The 22,060-nt window shown below is 41.4% G+C and overlaps 1 protein-coding gene across 2 annotated transcripts in view; it reads right to left on the reverse strand.

Annotated features, from left to right (window-relative positions):
* Positions 1-22,060, reverse strand: part of LOC132590829 (4-galactosyl-N-acetylglucosaminide 3-alpha-L-fucosyltransferase 9) — an 88,008-nt gene that overhangs the window by 16,250 nt on the left and 49,698 nt on the right. Inside the window, exon 2 of one of the 2 annotated variants that reach the window (XR_009556769.1) lies at positions 1,220-1,488. The exons of the other annotated variant lie outside the window; for it this stretch is intronic. The gene's annotated coding sequence lies outside the window, so the exon portion shown is untranslated. Of the gene's footprint in view, positions 1-1,219; positions 1,489-22,060 lie in introns of those variants that run through there. 2 annotated transcript variants of the gene reach the window in all.

Genomic DNA, 22,060 nt, shown 5'->3' on the forward strand with positions numbered 1-22,060 from the left:
TCCTGGGCACTTCACTTCAGCAACTTCAAGAACTCTCCTTCTATATTGTTTCTGTTCTCCAACTGCAGTCTGGCTGTTCCACTGACCAGATCCCCGGCCTTTTTTGTCATGGCTCCCATTCTCCTTAATGGACTCCCTGAAGAGGTGAGAGGTGCCCCCTTGTTGGCGATCTTTAGTTGGGGCTGGGAGGCCTCTTTTGTATTTGGGGTTTGTTATTTTATTTTGGTTTTAATTCGTAACATTTTAATTATTAACTATTATTGTTAGCAGCCTTGAGTTCAGAAACAAGACAGGGTAAAATATTTTAATAAATAAGAACTACATATAAAACTCACCATAATAGCTCTGTAAGCTTTTGCAGGAGTGGCCAATGAAAAGCAGGCTATGTTATTGCATACAAATGTAATTATTTTATATTTCCCCGGCTGGTTTCAGTCCTATTGTGGAAGTGCAGCGCCCAATATGTACTGGTAAGTTTTAACTACTATTTGCTGCCTTTTAAATGAGCAATACAACTTCTTTCTTAAATTTCTAAAGTTGTGTGCAAAGACTGCAAACTGCAAAAATGAAGCTGACACCACCCCCACACCCACAAAAGCCTCTTCCTTCTACTATGAGATTGACAACAGCTTGCAAATTATCTTTTAAATTTCAACTCTGTAGGAAAGGGGTAGGTGCTGAGGCAGCTGCAGAGACTGGTGGTCGGACAAGCTTACCGGTTTTATGCTGCTCTTTGCAGCCTTTGTACATGCATCTCTGAATCTGCACAAGATTTTATCTGTCCAAGTATCTTTCTTTGTTAACAGAAATTAAACAGAATTAGATAGGAGACTCTGTTGTCCATATGAGCAGAACTATGATATGCACATGAGATACCAAGTCAAGCAGACTGGTGCTGCATCCTTAATAATCAGCAAATCAAAATAACTATGAAACAACTGAAATCTGGACTGTCAAAAACCTAACAACCACTATTTAAGAATGATAATGGAAGTGAGAAGGATTTAATTAGGCTACTGGACAATATGACATCCATCTTTTTGTGATAGCTGTTTTCACCACTTTAGCATGCTATGCATCATTTTAAGTGTGTGCATTTGTGTGTGTTACAGTTAATGTCCCTGGCAAATATTTTCTGTATGATCATGTAATTTTAGGATCAGAAATTATTTTCTTTGCCTTTCTCTAAGACTTGTCTTTCATGAACGAAAGACCAACATTTTCAAATCAATCTTATTCTGCTATGGTGTTACACACACTGCATCACTGATCAGGCAGGTAGGTAGTCCATTACCGCTGTACACTGTTTTTCTCTATAGTAATTTAGAAATCTTCCATAGTAAATCTGAAGAAACATAGTCTCAGTGGATTCATCATATTGTTTAATGTGCTTTTTTAAAATGACAATATGCAGGAGTGAAGTATCTTTGATGAATTTCAATAAAAGGGTAATTTCCATTTTCCTTCAGATTCTCTTCTGTGCTGGAGCTAAAAAAAGAGAAAAGTACTAAGAAGAAAATATGATGATGTGCAACCAGAAGATTAAATATTAAAGGTCAGCAAGTGCTTGTTTTATATTTCATTCAGAACAAAATCATACATAAAATTAATTTTAAAAGCTCCTTATAGAACTGTTGTACAGTGCATTACCAAGTTACTGAATTTTAGACAAGGATTTGAATTTTAATGCAAATCTGTGGGGAAGCAATCAATGTCTAAAATTTGCATATCATAATAATTCTCATATTAAGTTTTAGGGCATATTCAAATTAGCTTTTTTCCACTGTGAAGAAGTGTTTTCTTCTTCCCTTGTTGCCTTGTGATTAGATTCACAGATTTACAAAAACTATCATAGTGTGCATGTTTTACTAGTCTGATTTTGCATGAGAGATCCATAGTTCAAACTGGGATTCCTCCCATGACCTAGTTCCAGGTGGATCAACTGAAAAGGCTGATTGATCACAGCTGTAGAAAAGCAATCCAATAAATACAAACTTAACTGTTATGAACAGCATTATATAAAACAGTTAATATAAGAAAGTTTATTATACCAGCTTGTAATCAAGGTTGACAAATTTTCCCTCTCCGCAACTCAACATGGGAATAAATGTGTGAAATGTGAACTGCCGTCAAGGCTAGCATTCAGAGAAGCACTATGAGCCCCTAGCTAAAGGTAAAATGGATCTGACAGAGCATTTTTAGGAAATTGTTACTGGGTGACCATTTTCTCATTCAAACCACTTACACGTGGAATCCTCCTTCAAGGCATAAAAGACCTGGCATTTGGAATGAAGTGAAAATAATCAAAACTTTAAAAAGCATAAGCATTAATACAACCTTGCAAATACATTTACAAAAATTACTAGCCTAATCCAGTTCTAGCAGTGCAATCCAGAGGCCTGGGCTTGGGTGCGCCGTGCTCTGGCACCCCAAACCCCATTTGAAGCAAATGAGCAGCGCCCTAGATCTGCCCACACCCGAGCAGCCGGTCACCACATATGTCTGGATTCAGCCCCCAAGCTGCATATTTTACACCCCTGCTCTTGACAATATACAAAATTCCCTTTCCACATCACACTGAGATTAACCATAGCTGAAAAGGGAGGAAGGACAACACAGGGGTTGTGATTATACAGTTTGTCTCTGGCTCACCTTTCACAGATTTATCACTCATTAGTAAACATAAATACTCACAATTTGGAGGGTAGCCATCAGAGAGAATGGTTGCCAGACCCAGCCTGCCAAACAGTGGGAGATCAGGTTGGGCAAGGACATGGGGTATGTGTGTGGCTATCAGCAGTGGTGTGATGTCACTTCTGGGGAAACCTGGAAGTGACATCATGCCTCTCCTACAGAATTCTATGATAAAACCAATGGTGACTAAAAAGATATTTTTCCTGCCAGCTGCTGGTGCGATGGAAACTGATTCCAACTGGGGTGGGAGATCAAGACATTCATCTGACCAAGAGAAAATCACCTCACAGCCTTAATGCAAGAAGACTTCTCAAGAGAATTCACAACCTGAATTGCTGTAGTTCAGCAAGCAAGTAAAAAATTCACTGCACCATCAGCAGCCAGTAGTTCTATATTGCTGTGCAATGAGATTCTGCCTCCTAGACCAGGGTTTCCCAAACTCCCCCCCCCCTGGTTATTTTCACATTTCTCACTAGCCAGGTGGAGCCAGGAGACTTTGGAGGTGGAGCCGGGAGACAGGAAATGATGTACAAACAAGCCTAAAACTCTTACAATGTTTTGTTTAGGAAAGGTAGAAGAATAGTGGGATTTTGCCATGCAATTGTAAAAATAAAACAATAAGAAAAAACACAAGGACCACACAGCAGAAAACTAAAAATATAAAACGCTCTCAGCCTGGGAAAACATGAAATGGCAGGGCATTTGAAGCTTCTCTCCCCCCCCCCCCAGGTCTACTCAGATTAGCAATGGCAAGGAAGGAAGGAAGGAAGGAAGGAAGGAAGGAAGGAAGGAAGGAAGGAAGGAAGGAAGGAAGGAAGGAAGGAAGGAAGGAAGGAAGGAAGGAAGATGGGGGAAAAGACTGACAAAAAGAGAGAGAGAGAAGGAAGAAAGGGGAAAAGACTGATGAAAGAAAGAAAGAAAGAAAGAAAGAAAGAAAGAAAGAAAGAAAGAAAGAAAGAAAGAAAGAGGAAGGGAGGGAGGGAGAGTTGGAAACAAATATAGAAAAAAGAAAGAGAAAGGAAATAGGAAGGAAGGAAAAGGGAGGGAAAGAGTGAAAGAAAGGAGGGACAAAAGGAAGAAAGAGAAAAGAAAGGAAAATAAATGGGAGCAACTTACCTTTAAAACTGCTCACTCTTGGTGGGAAATCTGGCCACGAAGCCCTCAATGCCGGGCTGCGGGGCCTCCAGTCCCCTAGCTGCTCCCCCACCTTCCCCTGCATTGTGCCTCTCCCAGGTCATGTGCCTCCGTGCCTCCTTCTCCCTCCCTTCCCCACCTCAGGCAGGTCAGTTTCATCTGGCATAAAGTCCCCTGCCCCGCTCGACAGCCCGATCGCTTAGAAATCAGCGCGGAGCTGATTCCATGCCTGGCCAAGCCGTCAGCAACTCAAACAAACCGCGGCTGAAAAGGGAGCATGGCTCCTCCCTCCCCGGCATTTCCTGGATGGGAAGGAAGTGCCAGGGAGGGAGGAGCCATGCACCATTTTTGGCTGCAGTCTGTTTGAGCTACCACTGGCTTGGCCCGGCGTGGAATGAGCTCCACGCCAATTTCTGAGTGATCGGGGGGGCAGGGGGGCTTTATGTCAGATAAAACTGACCTGCCTGAGGTGGGAAAGGGAGGGAGAAGGGAGGCACGGAGGTGTGCGACCCGGGGGGAGGGAGGCCCAATGTGAGGGAAGACGGGGGAGGGGTGGCCAGGGGACTGGAGGCCCCGCAGACCAGCGTCAAGGGCTCTGTGGCTCGGTGTCAGGTCGTGACCCTGCCTTTAGGAAACGCCGTCCTAGACAAACTATATAATCTCCTAGTCTGCCCCATATTTTAAAAAATGCATCGACTATTCTCTCTCCTGGCTCCTATGGCTCTCTTTCAGGGCCAAAAATCCCTTTCCTCTGAAGAATTCACCAGAGGCTTAGCTTATAGACCTACAAGTGCATACTGCATCTATAGAACAACTGTGGAAAGCTGCTCAAGAGCTTCAGAACATAACTTTAGTCATCTACCTCTGCAGCACTGTAGCAAAAAACAAAAACAAAAAAATTCACTCTAAGTCAGCATCCCACCTCATATTTCTTCAGAACACATGTCAGATGAAACCATTATTGCCGCAATGTTTTATGATCTACAGTCAGAAGCTGAAGCATTATCTGTAGCTGTTCAATCAATGTGAGGAGCCAGTTTTTTCAGATTCGCAGCCAACTACTGCTGTATGTTACATGTGCCAAAACTGTTGCCCATACCAAAAAAATGAGGAAGTGGCCTACAACCAGGACAAAATTAGATTATTTTAGCAATCTTGCTCCCTGAAGCTTCAACAAGCATAATTTTTCAACAGAAATCATCATTTTTCAACAGAAGGCAGATTTGTGGGAACACGTGAAGCTGCGTTATACTGAATCTACTTGTTGGTCCGTTGTGGTCTTATTGGCAGTGTTCTGATTAGTAATGGTTCTTCCTGGGTCTTACAAAGAGGTTCACCTCATTCTTGATCCTTTAATGGGATATTATGAGGAATGAAGTTGGAACCTTCAGCAACACAGAGGGCACAACCAATGCACACATAGCTGTGTGCCAACAATTGGAATGTTTTGCTTAATAATTTTCAGTCATTATGTTAGCTCTGCATTAGACTTCCTGTTGTGTACCAGGAGATGTTACATATGTTATAGATGTTACACATAACTGGTGAACTACAAGCATAGATAGCTTCACGAGGGGATTGGATAAATATATGAAGCAGAGGTCCATCAGTGGCTATTAGCCACAGCATATTGATGGAACTCTCTGTCTGGGGCAGTGATGCTCTATATTCTTGGCGCTTGGGGGGGCAACAGTGGGAGGACTTCTAGTGTCCTGGCCCCACTGATGGACCTCCAGATGACTCCTGGTCTTTTGGCTACTGTGTGACACAGAGTGTTGGACTGGATGAGCCATTGGCCTGATCCAACATGGCTTTTCCTGTGTTCTTAACTAGAAACAAAGAAAGTTGCTCAGCACCTGAGTACTATTATTTGTTTGACTCTTAAAGTCAATAGGAGTGTAGATAAATAGAGATAATATATTTATTGTTACCAGGTACATGTAAAAAGATAACCCAGCTGAAATTCATTGTGCATTCATTGGAATCTTGTAGCACCATTGGATATGTGTTGTATATCAGAAGACATTTGTAGTCTACTGTTAAAATATAAATTATCACTCTTGAACTCTTTTTAGATTACAAGTGAAATAAATTGTCTCAAAGACCTCTTCTCTCTTTAGAGGGGGTCACTCCTAAAGAAATGTTTGTGGCAAATGCACTGGTTGATTCCATTTTTGGTGAGGAGGTTGTGGCAAAAATTTTCAGTGTCTATGATAACAGGCTAGTCATGCCGGGAACACCAGAAATAGAATTATTTGTGTATGGTCTGGAGTGTCTAAAAATTCACTGAACCTTGTTTACCACACAAAGCACTTGCATTGACTTTGATATTGTCTTCCTAAACCAGGGGTGGGGAACCTTTTTTCTTCCAAGGGCCATTTGGATCTTTATAACATTATTCGAGGGTAGAGTTGCCAAGTCCAATTCAAGAAATATCTGGGGTCTTTGGAGGTGTAGTCAGGAGTAAGGTTGTGACAAGCATAATTGAACTCTGAAGGGAATTCCGGCCATCACATTTAAAGGGATGGCACACCTTTTAAATACCTTCCTTCCATCAGAGATGTAGGATAGGGGCACCTTCTTTTGGGGCTCAAAGAATTGGACTCCCTTGTCCAATCTTTTTGAAACTTGAGGGCTGTTTTGAGGAGAGGAATATGATGCTATGCTGATAATTCAGTGCCTCTACCTAAAAAAACAGCTCCTCCAGAGCCCCAGATACCCATGGATCAATTCTCCAGTATTTCCTATGGTAATCGATTTCCATAGGGAATAATGGAGTGCCCAGTGGACAGTTCCCTCACCCGCCCACTTTCTGATGACCCTGAAGCGAGGGGAGGGCTTCCAAACCAGGGGACCCCCTGCCGCCACCTGGGGATTGGCAACCCTATTCATGGGCCATACAAAATTATCCACTTAAAAAACAATGCTCCGCCGACAGAGCACAATTCAGGCTGGCAAAATTAATGTAAATAATTGTTTTTCTATTTGAAGTCATGTGGGGAGAGCCTTATTTGGCACACAGACCCCACCATGATCCAGTGCCCTAGGCAAATGCCTAGGCCCAGGCCTTTTTTTGTAGAAATGAGGGTAAGAAAGGAGAATAAATGAAAATAAAGAAATGGAAGGAAGAAAGAGAAATGAAATGGGAGGAAGAACAGGAAATAAAGAAATGGGGAAAGAAATGGGGAAAAAGGGAAATAAAGGGGCGAAGAAATGGAAGAAAGGAAAATAAAGAATGGGAGGAAGAAAGGTAAAGAAAGGTAAAGAAAGAAATGGGGGAATAAATGGAATGCAAGGGAAAGAAAAATGGGGGAATAAAGGGAAATAAATGTGAGAAAGAAATGGAAAGAAAGGGAAATATAGAAATGGAGGAAGAAAGGGTAATAAAGGAAAATTAAGAGGGGGAAGAACGGAGAATAAAAGGAAATAAAGTAACGGAGGAAGAAATGGAAATAAAGGGAAATAAAGGGGGGAAGAAAGGGGAATTAAGGGAAACAAAGAAATGGGGGGGGGAGAAATAGAAAGAAAGGGAAATAAAGAAACTTATATGAACTGTGACAGTTACTTTTCTTGAACCCACAGTGATCCTGGCCAGCCAGCCAAGCCCCAAGGAGGCTGCTGCACAGCAATCCCCAGGAGCTGAACCAAGTTATCTCGAGGGCCGTTTACAGCCCTCGAGATGGACGTTCCCCACCCCTGTCCTAAACTCTGACAACAAAGGGATGGTAATGCATTGACTAACAGAAAATGCTGTTTTCAGATCTGAGATAATACTGAGTACCTATATGGAGGTAGCTTAATGGGTCAGATTCCATTTGTACTATCCACCCTTCCAAAAAGCTATTAGAGCTCTTAAAAGTATATATGGGTGTTTGTTGATCAGGGCAAACAATAATTTATTGTGGTCACAGACCAGCAGAATAAAAGATATATTAGCAGAGTGGTTGTAAGAATACAATATTCCGTTAAAAGACATGTTTGTGTGTGGGTGTGTGTTGTCATTAAATCAACACTGTACCTTGGTAGACTCTGGCAGATGAATAGAATCTGGCAACATTATCCCAGCTTCCAGACTCATGGTCTGCAAGAAGAAAGGAGGTATACCATTTCTCCAATCTTCCTGAGACATTTTGAAGGATAGCTGTAATAAATAAGATTGTTATTCAAGGGTATCAAACTCATTTGTCATGAGAGCCAGATCTGACATAAATGGGGTATCGTCAGGCCAGGCCATGTGTGTAATAAAATGTAATGCCAAATAGCAGAGATATTCCATTGGAGCCCCACATTAGGAGGGTGTGTGTGTTAACACTAATATTTCTCTGGAAAACTGGAGTTCCTTGAGTTTGAAGAACTCTATATTTTTAATCTGGTTGGTCCCAAATCTTCCCCTGCCACCCTTAAAAGATGCTTACCTAAAATGAAAAAGTGGGAAAATACCAGGATTTGGCAATGCAATTTGATTTAAATGATTTTAAAAATTCAAATACAAGTTCTATGATAGCACTGTGACTAGGAATTATTATGCAGCTGCACCTACTATTCAAAAGAGAAGGTAGGAAGGTGGAACTCTCAAAAAGGTTCAGGAGCTGTGCTCCTGTGAGCTCCCACTGAATCCGAGTGCAACTCAGGAGTGTTTGCAGTGCATCGTTGCCACCTTGTCCTGTCATCTCCAGCCTTGTGGTGTTTAGCATCAGCATGAACTTGTGGCATGATTTTTTTTTGTGGGGGGGGGATGGCATGGTTGTGTTATAGAGTGTGGTGTGCCTCAAGGAGCCATCCTCTCGCCAATGATGTTTAACATCTATATGTGCCCCCTTATCCAGATTGCCAGAGGTTTTGGGCTGGGTTGTCACCAGTATGCAGATGACACCCAGTTCTATCTGCTGATGGACAGCCACCCAGACTCTGCCCCAGACCATCTAACCAGGGTGCTGGAAGCAGTGGCCAGTTGCCTGCGACTAAGCCGGCTGAAGCTTAATCCAACTAAGATGGAGGTCCTGTACGAAGGTTGTGGGGGGCATCCGGCTTCCCACTCTAGATGGCGCATCTCTTGTGCCAGCTTAGAAGGTGAGTATCTTGGATGTGATACTGGATGCCACCCTTTCTATGGAGGCCCAGGTCACAGCTGTTGCACGATCTGCCTTTTACCATCTTTGGCAGGCCAAACAACTAGCACCCTATCTGGTCCCCCGGAACTTAGCTACAGTGATCCATGCAACAGTCACTTCCAGGCGAGAGTACTGTAACTCACTCTACGCAAGCTTGCCCTTGAGGCTGATCCGGAAGCTCCAGCTGGTGCAGAATGCGGCAGCACAATTGCTGTCTGAATCGCCTGTTCGGGCGAGCAGTTGGCCAATGCTGTGCAGTTTGCACTGGCTACCAATTGAGTACCGGATCCACTTTAAGGTTCTAGTACTGACATTTAAAGCCTTGCACAGCCTGGGACCAGCATCCCTGTGGGACCGTCTCTCTCCATATGAGCCCCAGAGGCCAATCAACATCTTCTGACCATCCCTGGCCCAAGGGACGTCTGGCTTGTCTTGACCAGGGCCAGGGCTTTTTCAGTCCTGGCCCCAACCTGGTGGAATCAGCTCCCTGTGGAGGTTTGGGCCCTGTTGGATTTGTTGCCATTCCGGAGGGCCTGTAAGACGGAGCTGTTCCGTTGGGCCTGTGGCTGAGGCAGATGAATGTCCTTATATCTAAATTGCCCCCCCCCCCCTGCACTGATTGCTTAAAACCGATATAGCTGAGCTTTTTGAACATCTAGGTTGGGACATGTATGCCTAATTGATCTGTCCACACTATCCATGCTGCCTTAATTAATGTGAGCTGTGGCTTAATTGTTCTAATTTTAAACTGTTTTAACTGTTTTAATTCTTTTAAACTGTTTCGATTGTTTTATTATGTTGGAAGCTGCCCTGAGCCCACTATGGGAAAGGGCGGCCTATAAATCTATGGAAATAGATAGATAGATAGATAGATAGATAGATAGATAGATAGATAGATAGATAGATAGATAGATAGATAGATAGATAGATAGATAGATAGATAGACAGACAGACAGACAGACACAGATAGATGATAGATAGATGATAGATAGATAGATAGATAGATAGATAGATAGATAGATAGATAGATAGATAGATAGATGATAGATAGATAGATAGATAGATAGATAGATAGATAGATAGATAGATAGATAGATAGATAGATAGATAGATAGATAGATTATGCACTTCAAGGCAGGTATTTTCTGTAGGGGAATTTATCTGATTTCAGTTTTCCATCTTCTCTCCCCTCCCTGCAGCGTTTACCTAGTAAAACTACAGTCTTTCTCCACAATAGGGACAAAAGTCAGAAGCAAGCAACCTCAGCAGGGTTCCCCCCCCCCGCCTTTTAAAAAAACAAAAATAAAACAGATTTTATTTTATTGAATCTAATGCAATACAAAGAGAGCATAGGGAAAATAAATAATAAAAATACAAATTTAACGTAAGAATCCCATTTAGATCATTGGATGCGTATAACAAACAATTTACAAAAACAATACATAACATGCTAGGTATTAAGAAACAGCCTATAATTAATTCTATTAGGCAAAAAGGAAATATTCCCAAATAATTCCAAAACTGGGGCCCAAAACAAATAATAATCTATAGCCAAATCAGTATCATTTTCAAAGAAAGGGTTATCCATTGCCTTTCCCATTACATACTGGTCCCATAACTTATCACACCACATTTCAATCGTGGGGGTATGTGGGGGTTTCCAATTTTTAGCAATTGTCATATGAGCTATCACCAACATTGTCGAGATTAAAGATTTCTGATCTTTACTCTCCAATTTATCAGGCCAGATATCAAATAAAAGAAGTTTAAAATCCACTGGAATGGTTAGATCGAATATAAGTTTTATTTGCTCTATCACTTTATCTCAAATGACCTCAGTAGGGTATAATGACACAGCACTCACCTGGAGATTGAAGTGTTTTGCATTGTTGAAAGATTGTTGGCGTTCTTACCCAGTGGAAGGAATTATTTGTGAGAAGCTTGAGAAAGCTAAATGTGAAACAAGGGCACCAGTACGACCTTGTTGCTATATGGACTGCTGGCTGCACATATCAAGAAATATTGGACAATCTGAAATCATCTTTTACTTCACTTGGATTTCCTTGATGTTGTTTGGCATTAATTTGCTGAAAGAAAACAGAACTGGTTTCCAGTGAACACGTTCCTTGCTTTGTATTAAGGACTGATGGAGTTGTCTATTTATTGTTTATACAATTTGTAAATTTTGGGGTTATTTGGAGGCTGGTGTTCACGGAAGCCTCCTGCTGTTGATTCCCCTCACCTGGAGATTGGCAACAATGGTTTTCCAGGCAGAAATGGCTAATTTTGAGAGTAGATTCTATGCTATGGTACCTGTCTGAGGTCCCATCCTTTCTCAAATTCACTTGCTCCAGACCCCACCCACCAAATATCCAGGAATTTCCCAACCTGGAGGTGGCAACTGCTAATTCACATTGGCTGTCCTAGAGGGACTGCTGCTGAACAGGAGCAAGCAGCCGGGCCTAGTTAAGTCATGCCAACCAGATGGCATCAAGTCACCCAGAGGGTGCTGCCAGGACTAGGGTAGCCAACTTCCAGGTGGAGTCTGAAGATCTCCTGGGATCAGAACTGAATTCCAGACAACAGATTTCTCTCCCCATCGTGGAGAAAATAACTGTGGACTGTATCTGTCTGAGGCTTCACCCTTTACTGAGAAAAGCAGTCTGGGTTGCCTAGCAACAGCCTCTGGCTAGCACTTCCCAGGGGGGAAATAAGTGGGACCTTGCCTCCCTGGCTATTTGTGTGGCCTTTGGAGGCCGCGTGTGCTGAGAGGTCTAACTCTGCAGGCCTTTCTGAGGCTGGTTGACAGAGAGGACACAGAGAAGAGTTGGCTGTCTCTGAGGTAAGACTGTAAACATTCCTGAGTCTGAGTAGGCAGGGCAGAGGAACATGTCTCTCACAGTTTACTGTTTGCTTTGCAGCAGTGTTGTTTGTGTGTGTGTGGGGGGGAGGGGGACAGACTGTCCCAGACTTCTTACAACAGGCTCTGAGGAGAGGCAGTATTAATCAGTAAGGCTCCAGGAGAACCTCTCAGCAGAGAACTGTCTCGCTCAAAGGTCAGCGGCCTTCTGATGGGATTATGGCCTGACAGGGCCAGCAGTAGGTGGGTGCACAGTGAGGCTACCCAATGACAAGGGTGAGTGGTGACAGAGTGCAAGGCTACTGTTGTGGTTGCCACAACTTCCAATGAAAATTGAGGGATGAACCATCTGTTAGGCTTTTATTATATCTATGATTATTAATTCTAAAGTGACAAAATTGTCTTTATTATGTATATGAGCTGTAGCATAAAAATTTGCAGTGCAGTTTCAGTGTGCTACATGCTGTCATTTAATAATAAACCTAAGCCCTTCATTAGGATCTAGAAATATGGTTAATTTAATAAAGTTGTTCATGTTATCATTAATTTTTTTGACAGGCCATTTCTTAAAAGCCAAAGTTATAGCAGTGATTATAAAAATATGCAGTTCTTTAAAGCTTAGTCATAGAGCTTCCATCTAGGGTTGCCCAGTCCAATTCAAGAAATATCTGGGGAATTTGGGGGTGGAGCCAGGAGACATTGGGGGTGGAGCCAGGAACAAGGGTGTGACAAGCAGAATTGAACTCCAAGGGAGTTCTGGTCATCACATTTAAAGGGACAGCACACCTTTTTAAATGTCTTTCTTCCATTGGAAATAATGAAAGATAGGGGCACTTTCTTTTGGGGCTCATAGAACTGGACCCCCTGGTCCAATCGTTTTGAAACTTGGTGGGTATTTTGGGGAGAGGCACTAGATACTATACTGAAAATTTGGTCCCTCTACCTAAAAAAATAGCTCCCCCAGAGCTCCCGAAACCTCCAGATCAATTCCCCATTATACCCTATGAGAAATATTTCACATAGGGAATAATGAAGACGTTTCCCTCTCCTCCACACCCCCCCCCCTCACAAATCTGATGTAGGGGATTGGCTCTCTACTCACCAGCCAGCTTCTTCACAGTAACAAAGACAAAGACACAGAAAGTTGAAGCCTTTCATCACCTCCGGAGGTGCAAAGGCACATGGTCCTTTGGGGCGGGGCAGGAAGCAGCCTGGGAAAGCTCCGGCTGCTGCGATGGATCTGAGTGGGAAGGGAAGGGGCAAGGAGAAGGTGCTGCGATCCAAGGTGAGAAGGGAAGGGAAGGGAGGAGGAGAAGCATCAGGGATCGGTGGGAAGGGGACAGGAGAAGCTGCTGGGATCTAGGCTGCGTGGGAAGGGTTGCCATTCCCCCCGCTTTCTGGATTTTTGCCGAGCGGGGGGAGGAGGCTCCAAATCGGGGGTCCCCCACCTAGGTGGGGGATTTGGGAAGCCTACTTCCATCTCTCATAAACTATGCAATCAATTTCAGTTTAATAAATGTGATATTGTTGTTCCATTCCAATAAGGAGAAACTGTCAGCTTCAGGTAGGAAGCTCAAGGATAATGATAGAAGTTTAGCAAATGTTTGCTAAATTTTATTCAATAGTAAGATAATCAGTAGATGCTACTTTTAACATGAACACAATGTATTTTTTATCCCTAATCAATATTGCATTTGCCCTGACCCAAACTTTTGATAGTCAACAGATTGGGAGTTCAGACCATCAAGTTGTAGTTGACTTACAAAGACCCTGTAGGTCAGGGGTGTCAAATAGGGACTGGATTTGACACAAATGGGATTTTGTGGGGCCATGTGTGTCATAAAACGTAATGCCAGGTAGTGGAGATATAAACTTTATAAATTCTTGTGATAAATTCTTGTGATATTTTGTTTAAAATGGAAAGATTGGGGAATAGTGGGATTTGGTAATGCAATTTTAGAAATAAAATGTCAAGAAAAAGCACAGCAGAAACTAAAAATATAAAATGCTCTGAGCCTAGGAAAACATGAAAGGGCTGGGCATTGCAATCCCCCTCCCTCCAGATCTACTCAGATTGACAGTAGCTCTCCAGTGTAATATCCCCCTTTGGCTGTGGGTTCCCAGGTTAGAGTTCTCATTAGGCACCAGTTCTTAGGTCTATTTAGCAGAGACAAGCTGGCTCAAAGCATCAATCCTTTATTTGCAAGGAACTTCAACTGGCCATAAACACTGCTAAAGTGAAACTGCTTTAGCCCCACTTCAAAGTCGGTGGGCCCATATAGACCAATGTATCTGGATGCAAAGACCTTAATGGAAAATCCATTCCACATTTTCTTTGCAGCGCTGCAAGCCTAAAAGAGCCACCAGGCAAAGACAAGGCAGAAGAAGCTGGAATTTCAAAGGCTGAGGGGAGGAGAGGGAGGGGGGAGAAAATTGCTGTGGGCCTGATTGAAGTCCTGGACAGGCCAGGTGTTGCCTGTGGAACAGGAGTTCGACAGCCCTGCTGTAGGGTTTTCAAGGCAAGAGATGAAGACAGGTGATTTGCCAGTGTCTGCCTCCTAACAGTTCACCTACCCTGAGAGCTTTCATCCCCCCAAACTGGCTTTTAGACTGCTTTCAACTTTACTTTATGCACATGATCCAGTACTGCACTCTCATACTAAAGAGGGAGAGCCCTCCACCTCCTGCAGAAGCTTGTTCCAATTTTGAAATCCTTTATAATATACAAATCTATAATTCATGGTACCTAAGAAAATGTGCAATGTTATTTAAAACCAAGTTCAAAACATGTGTCCCATTTTTTAAAATGTTTGTGTTCCAAAGAGACTTGCAGTCTTCATTTTATAACAGGGTTAAGAAAGTCTCAGCTCAACAACAAATTATAAGAATATGAATATGACCCACTAGATTATAACCAATGAGAAAGAAAGTATTTATTGTGTAAAATTAAATCTACTGAGTATACTTTAATGCATTCTGTACATGTGGCTGCCCTCCCCATTCCCATTTGATTTTTACTCCAAAAAAATGTGATTACTAAAAATAGGTCTCAGCCCAGCTGATGTTTTCGGTCTTTGCCATATTTCATCATCTATTTCCTGTTAATAATGCACATGCATTTTGAGACTGCAATCCACAATCCATTTAAAGCTGGCCAGGCTTAACTTCACTGAGGAGGAATTGTAATGTTCAGAGATGCCCAGGGCAAAGTACTATGCTTCGGAAGGCATGGGAGAGATCACTCATTTGAGATCACCATTCTTAAGTTTAAATTATAAATTGTTTATGTGTTTTGATTTTATAAGGTATTGTTATTGTTGCATTATGATTGTTAGCCGCCCAGAGTCCGCATGTGGAGTGGGCGGCATATAAATTTAAAGTAAATAAAAAATAATAATGAGACTGAGTCACATACATGCCACTTTTGTATTGCAGTAAAATATTATATTTTAAGTAGCAATCATTTAATTGCTTGCAGTATGAAATAATACTTCTCAGGTCAGTTTATGTACAAAATTGGGTCAGCACTTCAGAGGACAAGAAAATTCAAAGTTTATCAGTAAAAAAGAAGTGAGCAATGACTCATAAAAGCTCATACTCTGCCACAAATTTTGTTAAATATCTGAGGTGCTGTTGGACTCTTGCCCTTTACTGCTGCTACAAACAGACTTATAGGACGACCCATCAAGAAATAAACAAGCACAAACATATAAAAGGTCATATGACAAGATGTTTAATATGGCATTTTATCATAATGATCTCACTGAGAGATATAAAACAGTAACTTGCAAATAGGTAGGTGTTCAGGACTGTCTTCCAGATATTCCCTTCACATACAAAGTCTAAATGCTCTTTTCTTGAAACAGCTATAAACATAAATAGTAGAAGATCTGTTGTATTACATATAATTATCAAATTAAAACTTCTATTATTCAGGGGGGAGGTTAAAAAAAACTTTTGTAAGTAGCTAGTCTGGAAATGTTAAGGAATTACAAAGACTACTGAAAAAAGAAATAACAGTGAAGCTAAAGTTCTAAACTTTCAGGTGTGAATGCAAAGGAGCTATCCCTCATTCCACAACAAGAAATGGTAGAAAGCACAACAGCTGCAAAAGAAAGAGGAAAAAAAAAGAGAAGTGGGAATTTCATGCATTCTTTTTATTGGCACATGTTTATAAAACATTGGATAAGGAACCCAGTGAGTTTTTGCTACATATCCATCCACTCCTCCAGAGGATTCTATGAAAATGTCTAAATGTATATCTGAATGTCCTATATGCCTTGAACACATTCCACTCAGAGTGAGGGCAAACTCAAACATTCATCTCTGGTATTGGTGTGTTGCTTCTATGCAACATCATGTATTTCCCCCCAGGGTTTTTTCATAGCAGCTTGATAAGTTTTGCAGTATGTTTTAGATTTTATTAGGGTTTTAGAGAAGATAGATTGGGAGCCACGGGTTTAGGAATCCTCCATGGATTCCGCTGATGCCCCACCCTCAGAATTATGTCATAAATCTGATGGAAGAAAGAAAACTCCTGACTTTTACAGTGGTTCCAGCCTGCAATGTTCCATGTGATGATTTCCAGGGGTTTGGACAAATCCAACTTGGGCTGGTCAGGAAATTGTCATTCTACTGGCTCTTGGTTCCATAGGGGGTTTTTAAATGTTGTTTTCTCTTTGCAGTGGGACTTGGTCCACTATAATACACATTTTGGGTCATTTGGCGAGACAATCAATTTTTATTCAGTGCATCCTTTATTTATGATAACTGTTGGTTCCAAAGTAGGTAAATTTTTGTCCAAAAGAGGGAAATTGACTTTTCTCTGGAAACTTCATTGAAAATTTAGGAGCAACAGGACAAGGACTTGCTGTTGGTGGCCTAACACAGAGAGGCTGCTTTAGGATCTTCAAAGTGGACACCAAATGTTCAAGTTGGTTTCTCAGGAAGTCTTGTTTACATTGTCAAAAGATGATAGAATATTAGTTTCTATGTCATCTGGCCATCCTGAGTCTACTATTGTCTTGTCTGATGGATATATCCCGGGAATATCTGTTGCCAGGTAATAGTAGAGAATAGTCAAAATTTAAGAATAGAGTTTATTTTAAGGCAACAGAAGGGTTAAGGGCCTTTGGGCCAGTAACCCTCACAGGCGACAGCAAATTTAATGGAACAGGTTGATCTAGTAACAACAGGGAGTTTCTGGAAGTCACTTCTGCCTTCTGAATTCAATTTTTAATGACCTTCTCAGGGATTTCAGCTCTTGTCTTTGAGGTTGGCTGGGCAAGCTTCTGAATTTGGTTATTTCTATAATTCATTTGTTGCCTGATCTGAGTCAGTCCTCCCAGATGTGCCTAAAAATTACACTATTCTTTAAATATTGGTGGGGTTCTACACCCTGAACTCCCTGTATATGTCTTGGTTTGGCCTTCAGAGATGCTTCTTCAATCATGCTAGCAGAACCCCCACAGCTAAAAAGCTGTGTAACCTGAAATCTCATAAAGAGTCAATTGGCCCTACTCACTAGTGTCATAAACCTCTCATCAGCCTTTCTGTACAAATTCTAATAATTTTCTTTTCTTGACTGGATTGCACTCCAACACTACATATATCTCTGGGTCAAATTTAGAGTCTCTGTAAGGCAAAATATTATCTTAATTTTTTTGATGACATGGACTTTTTGAACAACTGACAGCTCTGTTTCACTTAAAGCTAAGTAAATTATAAGGAAAAAGATTTTAAAACAAATACACTATCTCAAAAACAGATATGACATTATAACATATACTAAATGCTTTCACTTTGCTACCATCATGGGGAATAATAAAGTTAGGGTTGCCAATTCCCAGGTGGGGGCAGGGGATCCCCCAGTTTGGAGGCACTCCTCCCACTTCAGGGTCATCAGAAAGGGGGGGGGGAGAGGAGGGAAATGTCTGCTGGGAACTCTGTTATTACCTATGGAGACTTATTCCCATAGAAAATGGAGAATTGTTCCATACGTATCTGGGGCTCTGGGGAGGCTGTTTTTTTATGTAGAGGCACCAAATTTCCAGCATAGCATCTGGAGCCTCTCCCCAAAATATCCCCCAAGTTTCAAAAAGATTGGACCAAAGGGTCCAATTCTATGAGCCCCAAAAGAAGGTGCCCCTAATTCTTCATTATTTCCTATGGAAGGAAGGCATTAAAAAAGGAGTGTGGTCCCTTTAAATGTGATGGCCAGAACTCCCTTTGGTGTTTAATTATGCTTGTCGCACCCTTGCTCCTGGCTCCGGCCCCAAAGTCCCCAGATATTTCTTGAATTGGACTTGGCAACCCTAAATAAAGTCCATACACTCTTAAAGAAGAAAATGTAATAAAGAATAACTCATTGCCTAAGGATATTATAGTCTTCTTAATCAAACCAAGAGGTATTAAGTTACAATGTTATTTACTATATCCCAGCACACACAAGTGCTAGGGGGGGAAAATCTTATCTTTTGCAACAAAGCAGCACTACATTTTTTTTTTTTTGCTGTATAGCTCCAAATTATCTCTAGTCAAGTTAGTTACAATTAACAGTGCTATTTTATGTATGGTTACAACAAAGCAGTGATGTAAATTTTAAGTGAAAATTCAAACTGGCCTATTTTCTGACAAACTATATATATAAAGAGAGAGAGAGAATATTTATTTTTAGTAAACAAATGTAAAATTACATCACATTAATTTTATATTCCAACAGCAATGAATATTTAACTAATTAGGGGGGGAAAGAATATTGTTTAAATCTTATATGCTAACCAATTCAAAACTTTGGACTTTCTTCTCTCCCCAGCAGTACTTTCCCACTCTAGAATAATAGAATCATAGAGTTGGAAGGGACCTCCAGGGTCATCTAGTCCAACCCCCTGCACAATGCAGGAAACTCACAAATACCTCCTGCTAAATTCAGAGGATCTTCATTGCTGTCAGATGGCCATCTAGCCTCTGTTTAAAAACCTCCAAGGAAGGAGAGCCCACCACATCCTGAGGAAGCCTGTTCCACTGAAATCACTCTAACGGTCAGGAAGTTCTTCCTAATGTTGAGTCAGAAACTCTTGATTTAATTTCAATCGTTGGTTCTGGTCCTACCTTCTGAGGCCACAGAAAACAATTCTACACCATCCTCTATATGACAGCCCTTCAAATACTTAAATATGGTGATCATTTCATCTCTCAGCCGCCACCTCTCCAAGCTAAACATGCCCAGCTCCTTCAACCTTTCTTCATAGGACTTGGCCTCCAGACCCCTCACCATCTTTGTTGCCCTCTTCTGGACCAATTCCAGTTTGTCTATATCCTTCTTAAAATGTGGTGCCCAAAACTGAACACAATACTCCAGGTGAGGTCTTACCAGAGCAGAGCAAAGCGATACCATCACTTCACGTGACCTGGACACTATACTACCTCTGCCTCCTTTTCCCATTATACTCCCTCTGCCTCCTTTTCCCATTAATGGAGCTCTGCTTATGGAAGAGGAAGAAATGTCTTCCCCTTTTCTCTTCCCACTACGCCTCCTGATCCATGTGGCTATTAAATCACTCAGATCCTGCAAATGCACTTTCCATGTTTGGAAAGGATTTCTGGGTAGGGTTGCCAAGTCCCCACCAGCTGCCAGTGGGGGAGTTTTTCACGCATGCACATTGTGCACAATGCGATGAGGTCACCCGGAAATGACGTATTGCGTGGGGATGCTGTAGGCATTTGGAGGGGAACTCTATGGTTTCATGCAGGCAAGTTCTAACAAGTTCTAGGGTGTCATAACCATAGAGTTTCTCCCCAAATTGCTAGAGCATCCCCGCAAGAAACCATAGAGTTCCCTCAGAATTCGTAGACGCTGAGTGAAATCTGGGGTATGGATCGAATTCTTCTTCGTCTTCTTCAGAATTGCTTAATACTATGCAGGCCAGGGGGGAGAAGCTTGCAATGCCCAGCCATTTCATGGTTTCCTAGGCTCAGAGCATTTTATATTTTGAGTTCTTGCTGTGATACTTGTGCTTTTTCTTTCAGTTTAAGTCTAAAAATATTTTACTTTAAAATTGAATTGCCAAATATCACAACTCCCCCATCTTTCCATTTTAATTTTTTTTGCAAGAGTTTTAAGAATGTTTGTATTTTAAGTAAAAATCAAATATCTTTAATTGTGTTTGTGTCCTTTATAAAGTTTATATCTCTGCTACCAGCATTACATTTTATGACATGCATGGCCTGGCACCTCAAAGTCCCATTTATGTCAGATCCAGCCCTTGTAACAGACAAGTTCGACACCCCTAAAATGTTCTGGTCAGTGACTGTAATAATAAACTGAACTGAACACCCTCAAAGACATTGCAGACAGCAAGAGTACTGCTGCATTCTGCACTAGCTGCAACTTCTGGATCAGGTACAAGTGTAGGCCCACATACAGCAAATTACAATAGTCCAATCTGGAAGTGACCGTTGCATGGATTACTGCATCCAAGTTGCAAGTGAAATGATAAGGGACTAATTGCCGAACCTACCAAAGATTGGAAAAGGTTGATTTGGTAACCACTGTGACCTGGCCCTCCATCAACAGGGAGGCATCCAGTATCACCCCAAGACTCCAGACTCTGGAGGTCAGTGTCAATGATGTCCCACTCAGGGCCAGAAACCAGATTCTCTTATCCAAACCCTTGCGACTCAGGTACAGGACTGCTGTCTTCAATTGATTTAACTTCAGTCAATTCTGCTGCAATCAACCAACTAATTGTATAAAATAATGGACCTTAAAATAAAATTCAATTTTGGAATTTTTTCCTTGCTTCCTACCTGAATCTGAACATACTGAAAACAATTTGCGTAGACCAACTTCACCCTATTTTCAGTGGGACCTAATAATGACTCTTAGCATGATTTGGGCCTCTGCGTACCCTGACCTGGATTGCTCAGGCTAAACCAATCTCGTCATATCTCAGAAGCTAAACAGGGTCAGCCTTGGCTATTTGGATGAGAGACCACCAAGGAATACCAGGGGTGCTATGCAAAGGCAAGCAGGGGCAAGCCACCTCTGAATTCTCTTGCCTTTAAAACTCTAAAGGGGTGCTATGAGTTGGCTGTGACTTAACTGCAAAAAAATAAAAATAAAAAAGGGAAATCAAACTCTGATTTCCAGAGTAGTGGACATAAGATTTCACTATCTGCAGTATCTTTTTAACAGGTCATTATTTATCCTGTGATGAAAAGAACAAATTCTGTTATGAGAACTGTCACTGAGAAGCAGAGGACTAAAGCAGATATAACCACAACCACTGCCCATATAGTCCCCCTGAGGATCCCAAGTAACCTTCTGAGTTATTACATATAACTTCTGTGGCTGTATTATATGAGTGATTGTGGAAGGTCAGTATCTGGTCAAATAAAGCACAGAAAAAAAACATTGTAAATTAATATAGTGTTTCAACCCCTGACCTTTTAAGATGACATTTAATTCCCAAATGGGAATGGCATTATGTAGACAGGACACATTTGAAGCTGTACATGATACATTTTGTGTTGAAAATGGGTAATGGCATTTGTTATAATGGCTAAGATAGCATTTTAAAGCTGCAATCCTATTAATGCGTTCTTGGTAGTAAGCTCTACTGCACTTAATGCAACTTATTTCTGAATAAACGGCCATATATGATTGGGTTGTAATTAGAGAGGAGAAATGGAAAAAATTTGGGAGGGGGAAGTGGAGGCTTTCCCATTCACCACTGAGATTTTTCCACTGCTTTCTCAAATTGAAAAACTGGAAATCTAGAATACTGGGGGGAAACACCCCCCCCCTCACATAAAGTATTTTCTTTTTTCTTTTTTAAAAAAAGTGGTGAAATAGTTTGGAGACAGTGTTTTAATCACTCGGAATGAATAATATGAAGATTTTTATTACAGATCATTTGAAATATTAGATTCTTATATATAGATAAATATTTTAGACATATTTTATTTAGATATTTATACTTCACTTTTCTCACCAATGGAGAGTCAAAGCAGCTTACAGCATTAATCTCCCCTCTTCCATTTCATCCTCACAACTACCCTAGGAGGTAGGTAGGGCTGAGAGAGGATGACTAAGGCAGTGATCTTAAGCAGGTCTATTCATGTATGACATTTTATTTAACTGAGTTTAGTCCTAGGAAGGTGTTCCTAGGATTGCAGCCTGACCCAATGTCACTCAGCACATTTCCATGGCAGAGCTGGGTTTCAAACCTCAGTGTTTCAGATTCTAGTCCTGAACTCT

This window comes from Heteronotia binoei, unplaced genomic scaffold (assembly GCF_032191835.1).
Source record: "Heteronotia binoei isolate CCM8104 ecotype False Entrance Well unplaced genomic scaffold, APGP_CSIRO_Hbin_v1 ptg000825l, whole genome shotgun sequence".
NCBI lineage: Eukaryota > Metazoa > Chordata > Lepidosauria > Squamata > Gekkonidae > Heteronotia > Heteronotia binoei.